Source organism: Arachis stenosperma, chromosome 1 (assembly GCF_014773155.1).
Source record: "Arachis stenosperma cultivar V10309 chromosome 1, arast.V10309.gnm1.PFL2, whole genome shotgun sequence".
NCBI classification, from domain to species: Eukaryota; Viridiplantae; Streptophyta; class Magnoliopsida; order Fabales; family Fabaceae; genus Arachis; species Arachis stenosperma.
This window is the reverse complement of record NC_080377.1, coordinates 65371690-65380840: the sequence shown is the minus strand read 5'-3', so window position 1 is coordinate 65380840 and position 9151 is coordinate 65371690. Positions and strand designations below refer to the sequence as shown.

Sequence of the window (9151 nt, the reverse complement as noted above, 5' to 3'; positions counted from 1 at the left end):
AATACACTAACATAACCAATATCACATACATACATCAACCTAGGGCTCATAAAAATCACAAATCACAAGGGTTTGAGCACTTCTTACCTCAGCCCATATGAAGTAGGGATAGAACCCACTTAGAATCCATGTTGGAGTATCCCTAAACACCCAAAATCACAAGATTTCAACACTAACTTCCCAAAAACGTGTAACAGTGGGGAAATTCGAAAACTGGGCAGAGATGAATGGAATACTCACCACAAAACTTAGATAGAAATGTAGAGGATGAGAAGAGCGACGCGTGGCCGCAAACGGCTCGTCAATCGGAGCTCCGTAGCTCAAGTTATGGTGGTTTGAAGATCAAAGAGAGTTAGGTTTCCTCTCTTCTCTTCTCTCTTCTCAAATCAGCGCCCCACACTCCTCTTTTAGGGTAAAAATGAGCTGAAATGCTCATAACTAATGTTTATATATGTTGGGTCTTGGGCCCACTGAGACCCAGTTCACTTATTTTTGTCCGTTGGCCTAATTTTGGCCCCAAACCTTTAAGATTAGCGCTTTAAATCGCACTTCAAATATTTCTACCTCCCCTAATTATAATTCCTCATTTCTTAATCTTATTTACTCATAATCAATTTTCTCAGCTGCAGTACCAGACAGGTCTCAGCCAGTACTGCCGGTCAAAATTCCACTGCGCGCTTTTACGCAGAAAACTATGTCTTCCGACTCGGAAAAACTCAATGAATCCAAATATCATATTTAAATCATCAAATTCCAATGGCCAAATCTTCCAAGCATATTCGCTCCTACTTAACTCATCATTTAATTAATTTCGGTTAGACCGGGTATTACACAGAAGTTCAGAGATTTCATATTTGTAGTACACATGAATAACTCCTTTGTTCTCCTGAGCAATGTAACACATTTCCATGAGCTCCTTATCATTTGTTAAGGCTCTTAAACCAGTTTGCAAAGGCATATTAGACACCAACTACCAAGTTTGAGTAATCTTGTCATACCCAATATTCTTGTGATAGTCTCGAACAAAAAATACATCCAGTGTGTCTATATCAATGCCCGGCAATTCAGAAATCTCTCTACCGTTGGAAGACATACTTTCATCAACTTCTGTGATAAATGACCTTAGTGAAATATGATGGTAATCAAAGGATTACCCATCTGCAATTTAAAAAAAAAATTAATGATCAGAGTCATTGTCCTCAACCACATTAACAAATTAGAAACTCCACAACTAAATACAGTAAACCCTAATAAATAAAGAACGAATTTTCATATTAACAAAACACAAGAAACCTAGTTAGTCTATAATTTTATTGGCCTAACCATTAAGAAACCTAGTTTTGATCAGACCTTAGGAAAGAGCACAAAATAGAAGCATTCATACCCACACATTACACTTGAATAAAACGGACTCAACTATTGTGAATATTAAATTAAAAACAATATCAAAAAACAGAGCTTTACCACATATTTTTTTTCTTTTTTCACTTACCTATTTTAGAAAAATCAGCCCTCACAACTCTCTGTATGATGCAGATGACGAAACCAATGCTCCAGAGTCTGGACTTTAGACAAAAATCGGTGCGGTTAATGTAGACGCAATTCTCTATTTCTATTCATTCTCCTCATAATGCTTCCAAATGATCATGGGTTGTTCGAGTTCCCAGCTGCGTTGCTCGTGTTGGCCATAACCGTCTAACTTTGAAGATGGAGAAGACAAGAAAAGAGAACCAAAGAGAAGAGAAGAGAGTGAGCACTGTGGATATGATTCTTTAAAATTGGGGATTAGGGTTTTTAACTTGAATTGAGGGACCAAATTAAATCAGAACACAAGCATATATTTTTTTTAAATTATCCGAAACCCAAGTTATTAACATATATAAGTTAAAATATGTTTTTGCATATCATCGAAAATCTCCTTTTCTTAAGAATGAAATAAAAGATTATTTTTTTGGAATATAAAGAATATTTGATTTTCAATTTATATCCAAGAACTCCCCAATTCTCTAATGAATCAATGGACAAATTAGTTGTTAAAGAGTCATTATCAATATGATTTATCTCAGAGAAGATCAGCTAGCCGTTTCTTTGCCAATGTATCACTAAGGAGGCCAACTCAACTTTTTGGTAGCACCAAATGGACGGAATGTGCCGGAAAGACGAGTCTGAGTTCCGGAGTGCAACTTCAAGGATGAATATGAGTAATTTTTAAGTTCAGAAACTATTACGAGACTCTAGTGTAATTTCAAGGACCATTTTAAGACTTTACTCTTATAAAATAGCATAGCATTTTTCTTTTATCAATAAGACAGTAAGTCCTTTGTTGTCATGGACTATATATTTATCATTATACCTAATTTATCTTTCAATTAGAGATTTTGAATTTAAAATTGAAGGCTAATACTAGCTTAGGTAGTACATTGTGTGTGAACATGAGCCATGTGATGAAGCTATCTACTAACATGGGATGATAAGAAGGGATGATAAGAAGAGAGGATTATGAATGAAGAAGTTAAAGGCCACTAACAAAATTGTGAAGTATTTCAAACCATAAGTCATTAATCTTTTGAAAAAAAGATTAGGTAGCTATCCCCATTATCCAATTTAGTAGTGCAAGACAGAGCGCTAGCTATTAACCATATAGTACATGGAACAATTCTTGATTCCATAGAAAAGCCTTTTGCTGTTGAACCCCTTAACACAAAGGCCCTATTTCTTGGTCCCTCAATACACAAATGTGGTTCATAATTGTCGGTTTTAGCTCTTTTTTGTCTTGCAATAGCATCAACTCAATTCAAATGTCACTCAACTGAAAATTATTTCAGACAATATATAAAAAAACATAAATGATATTGTTTGTTAAACCTAATATTAAATGGAATAACACTTTTTAATAAATGATGATGCTCATGATGGTATGTGTATATATACTCAATTTATTGAATCCTCATCCATTTGGACCCTCTTAGTTTCCATTCTATCATCTCATAATGGAAAGATGACATTAATAATAGTCTTCCGTAATTGCCGAGTTAAAAGGGAACTTTCTCTTCAAAGCAAATAAAACGTCGGTGGATACCCTTTTTAATACCTAGAATTGTATGCAATATTTGACTCAATTAAATTTAGGGTGCATAGCATACACAATATTATTAGGAGTTTGTATATAATTTCAAGTTATACATAGTATACACCATATTTAGAGTTTAATTTTAATCCATATATAATTGACATTGTATTCGTATTAATATTATCACTAAACATAAAAGTACTGAATTTTATTAATGTGTGATATTGTGATAATATTATATTACTGTTTGATTTTTTGGAAATCGATGATATAAATGATAGATTAAGTTGTAAATACTAAATACTCAAGTCAAAGACAATACCAATAGAAAAATTAAAAAAAAAGAAGTATTAAAATATAGATTGATATATTAACTTCTAATAAGTTTAAAATTAAATGTTACAACAAAATAGAAGAAAGGAAAGACACAATAAAAAAAACAAAAGAAAAAGTACAAAAAAAAAAAAACAAAACAAAAGATAAACTAAAGGAAAAAAAAGTAAAAGACATAAATGAAAACTGAATCCGTTTGCGTCAGTATGACAATAAGAAATTGAGAGAAATTGCCAAATGATTTCAATCGTTTTTAATCTGTACTTATAATTTAGTAACAATGCAATATTTTTTGTATTTAGAACTTAATTGAAGTCTAAACTTACTAAACAGTGACTTATCGAAGAGTTTAATAATAACTCGTTCAAATTATTTTTGATATATATAACAATTACAAAAAATGAGGGTAACATTTTTTGTTTGAAAAAGAAAGAGTTTTGACTAATATTAATTAAAAGATAAAGAACAAAAAAGAAAAATTATTTATATATAAAATTGGTCTATAGTCTCTTTAATTTATTACAGGAGGAGGAGTAGGGTTAAACAACTAATCATAAAATGTACCATCCTCATTTTTATATATAGAAATCGAATTTCCAATTACATGGCTACCAAATGAGATTAATTACTACCATAGTACACCTCATAGTTAATTATTTTTATATATATAATTTTTGGAGGCGGGGATTCTCCTAAAATCCATTAATCAAGGAATGATTTCATGAAATTCTGACCCAAAAGAACGTAAAAGGGATTAAAAAGAAAAGTGGGAAAGCGAATATATATATGGTAGGGCGTTGATGTGAAAGCTCATGAAGGCATGCATGTGCACTAAGAGAAAAATTATTGGTATGAGAAAGACTGCCACATGGCAAAGAGCAATGAGCACCAGGTGTTTCAAAACTATTTATCTAATCTATGTGGAGGTTGCTATGTTATTTTCACAAACCCATAGCAAGCATTGCCGCTTCAAATTATTAATCACATCATCACTCTCTCCTTATTTTTGCCCAACCCAACTAACATGGCTGTGCTATATTAATCAAACCATTCCCTTAATTGCTTTACAAAGACCCTCACGTTGGTTTTGTCTCTCCAATAATCACTTTTCAATAAAGCTTTCATTCCATTCCTATTCTTATTACTTAGTATATTAGCATAAACACCTACTTCGATTTGTATATATCTTTTAATCTATCTGTTATTAACTTATTGTGAGTTCATTTCTATTAAATAATTTATATAACATAATAATATTTTCACACACGAAGATTAGATAAAGTATCCATCAACTAACTAACTAACTATTCCATAGTGCTTGCTATATATCTAATGAATAATTATCAACGACTATCATTTTCTTCAAATCCATAAGGAATGGCTGGGATCAATCACAATGACAACATGCAAAAACTATTTTGGTATAGTAAACTCCATTAATGTCACATACACCTTCTACATCTAATAGACAATCTTACTAATAATAACTAAACGATTTCTCATGATAATTTTATAGTTGATTATTAGTGAATATGAATTGTTACTTATTCTATCAACTAAAGAAAGAAAATAGATCAAGATAAGATATTTTGTTTGTTTCATAAGTAGATAAGAATTCTTTTTAAGATTCTCATTTGATAATTATTTTTAAATTGAATATCATAATATCGAAAGACACAAACGGATTGAAAAGAGACACAAATATAAAAGCAAACAATTGTTTATTAGGTTAAAACTGATAATAAATATAAAGAGATAAACCTACAACTTTTTATTATTTATTTTTATACATCATCTAATTATATATATAATGTTATATCAATAAAAATAACGATTTACATTAATAACATAAATAATTATCCAAAAAATGACTTTGGTTTGACGACTGTATATGTGAATTAAACTCTAATAAATGTAAATTGAGATAAAAATACAAGTTTTTTATTGGCTAAATATTGTATTTTATGTTGGGTAGGGCACTTTGTTTTTCCAGTTTTTCAAAACGACAAGTGTATGTCCAGTTGTCATGTGTTGAAAGGTTCCCCTTGTGCCATGTCAGCATTACATACGGAATCAAGTAGCAAACGTTCTTAGCGTAGAAGTTTCGGCGAAGTCTGCGGTTATGAAAATTTAAAATAAATAAAGAAGAAAAAAAATATCAAACAAGAAAAGCATAAAAAGGGAAACTGATGGAGAGGGATAAGTTGGCCCTACAAAGCCCTCACGAGTTTGATTTTTGTGTGCATTGCATGTGCTTCTGTCCAAACACAGGAGAATGCTATTTTCATGTCCTATTCATTTATTTTATTTATCGTGTATATTAATATATTGAGAATGAAATGAAGCAAATAAGGAAGAACATGATAAATGAGAGCCTGAGAGATAACGTGGTTCTTTCTGCTTCGTGTCATACGGAATATGAATTATTGTGTACTTACTTGGAAACAAGACAATTCAATGCGAAATATGAATTCACTTTGTTGTGTTAAATTTATAGATTGATGTTATCTTTTGACTACTATAAGTGCAATGCTTTTATCTAGAGGTTTATGTGGGCTGAGTTAGGTGAATTGAAGAAATTTTTTTATTAACTAATTTATTCATTTAATCAATGGTTTGGATTAATTGGCTTGGTTTCACATTTTCTTTTAATCCTAATCAATCTAATTTTTTTTATGACTAATACTAGAGATAAAAAAAAAAACAGTCAAAACTTGTTTTATTTAACATTTATTAATTATTGTAACAATTAATGAATGTAACAATTAATAAATGTTAAATAAGATAAATTATGACTAATTTTATCTGTTTTTTTTTGTTATCAAACATTTTGTTCTTTTATTATTCTTTATTATTAGGTGAGTTTGAATGAGAGTCATGGGTTTAATATTCTAAAAAGAATGTATTGTTTATATGCATATAAAAAATAATAATAAAACTTTAGTAGAATCACACTTCAAAAGTTATAAAAATAAAAATGTTTAAGGTTTTATAAAGCTTTTATATCTTAGAGTGGTTTATTTAGTAGGAGAGATATAACTATTTATTTATTTATTTTATTGACTTAAACCTTTAAAATAAATAATTCAATAACATGATATTACAATTTTTTATAAAAATCTAAACTTTAATTCTTATTGACTTTTTTAAAAAAATAAACTTCTGCATAAGATCACACTTAATATAGTACTAGACTACTAGTTAAAAAAGTTCAGAGATTAAATTTGACGTTATATTTATTTAATAATTAATGTATACAGTGCTATTAATACTTAGTTTATTTAATTAAGTTGTTTCACACTTATCTTAAAGAATTAATATAGGCAATGCTGTTAATACTAGAAAGCTAACTTTCTTTCGGTTAATTTTTTAAATTATTTTGTTTATATTAAATTTTAAATTTTAAATTATAAATTTTTAACTCTTAATTCTAAAACATGAAATTTAAACCTAAATCATTATAAAAGATAAAAAATTTTAAAATTAAAAACAAAAAATTAACTAATATTAACTAACTAAAAATTAATTTCTTATACTTTTTTTTTTTTGTAAACCTTTGGATTTTTTTATATTCAATTCAACTTATAAATTCCGAAATCCATTTTTTTTAGCGTCAGAAAAAAGTTTGCCATTTTTCTCTGTAAATCTTGATGTCACAAGGTTCGTTGTTTTTTTCGGCGAACTTTAAACTACTTTACTCTTTAATCAAATTTTTGCAAGACGGATTGGAATCCAAAATTACTACTAATAACTCATCCTTCTCTTTTTACTTTGATCTTCTGCTCATTTTATATAATGTCTAAAATTTTATTGTTATCCATTTATTATGATGGTGAAATAGTATATGATAAAGAGAGATCTACTGTATTCAATTTTCTGTTAAACCTGTATTTACATATATACCACCCGAAGTTAAAAGTCTAACAACGTTAAAAATTAAAGAGTAAACTATCATTTTTACCCACAAAAGTTGAAAACGCTGACATATCTACCCATAGAAAAAGGAAATTACTATTTGTACCCATAAAATATAGGTTCCGCACAACAAAATTATCCAAACACTAAAAAATTACCTAAAATTCCTAAATTACCCTTATTTTCACCACCACACCACTTCCTTCACCCAATTACCTTTCTAACCCTAACCCTCTTCATCCAGTCATCAGCCCTCTTTCCCTTTCTAATCTCAAATACCACCACCACCCCTTTGCATATCCGCAGCAGCTCCTGCGCCGTCGAAGCTCAGGGACGTGCCACCTTCCTCCGCGGGCTCGTCAGCGCTAGCTTCCGCTTCCACTCCACTTTGAAGGAAACGTCCGGAATCGATCCGCACGTTGGAACCACGCGCCACGTAGGGATTATAGCCGCAGCTATAGAAAGAAAATGTTCCAATGGCCACGGTGGCTTGAATTTCTCGCTAATCTCGCATATGGCGTCATTAAGAATCAGACTGTTCCATAGCTTCCCGGATGAGACATTTTTCGGCAAGTCGCAGCAGCGGAGAGTGATTAATAGCGCGATTGCGCTGCCGAGGGATTCGGAGTAGAGGAAGGAAATACGAGAAGGATCGAAGCGAGAGCGAAATTCGTCGAAGAAGGCGATGCAGTCGTCGACGACGGGGTTGATGTTAGGGGATGTGGGCGATGAGGCCGTCGAAAAAGCCGTGGCACTGATGGTCAATGGCACAGGTGGCGAATCTGGCCTTGGCGAAGTAGATGGCGGTGAGCTGGAGGAACCATCTGGATTCACCGATAAATCCGTGAACGAGGGCGAGGGTTCCGGTGACGGTTGTGGGGGTAGTGGGAGCCACCATTGAGTGAAGAGCTTGAGGGGTGGTGGTGGGTGAAGGGAGTGATGGTGGGATTTGAGATTAGAAAGGAAAAGAGGGGTGGTGGCTAAGTGAAGAGGGTTAGCGTTAGAAAGGTGATTGGGTGAAGGAGGTGGTGTGGTGGTGAAGTTAAGGGTAATTTAGGGATTTTAGGTAATTTTTTAGTGTTTGATAATTTTGTTGTGCGAAACCCATATTTCATGGTTACAAATGGTAATTTCCTTTTTCTATGGGTAGATATGTCAGCATTTTCAACTTTCGTGGGTAGAAATGGTAGTTTACTCAAAAATTTAATATTATATGTCATTGGTCAACAACACACGAAAAGAGTGAAAAAATTTACTAAAGATTTCCGAAATAGATAACAATTTATTTTACAAAAGGCATATTATAGACTATAATTGTTATCATTATTTTATTGTATTTTCTACTTGATGACAGTTTGATAAGATTTTATGCTTGTAAATTAGGTATCGGTTACGTGATGAAGAAGACATACGTCTTATTAAGGTCCGACACAACCATTGAATAAATGTCTATCTGTTGAAATTATTTGTTTTTCTAGTTAACTTGGGTACATGAACTTCAGAAGATACTATTAAATGATACATTTTTAAGTGGGAAGGTCAGAAAAAAAATTAGAAGGACAATAATTGACCTCAATATGCCTATCTGAAGGTAGATAGTCAAGAGGGGCCAAATATTAAAAATTCTAATGAGAGTATGATGCAAGCTGATGTTGGAAGTGATGAGGGTTTTGCTATTAGAGACCCGACATGGATCTCTATCAAGTTAACCCTAATGATAGTAAAGATGTTGAGGCTGAACTAACTGAAATTTCGAAAGAGGAGGAGAAAGAGATGAACTATTATAGCGACACACAAATCGCACTGACACAGCCTGCTATTTTTCAACTATAT

General features: G+C 31.7%; 1 pseudogene; it reads right to left on the bottom strand.

The window, feature by feature from the left end:
* Window positions 1-7522: 7522 nt before the first annotated feature.
* LOC130980554 (uncharacterized) lies at window positions 7523-8426 on the bottom strand (annotated as a pseudogene).
* Between the last annotated feature and the right edge of the window lie 725 nt (window positions 8427-9151).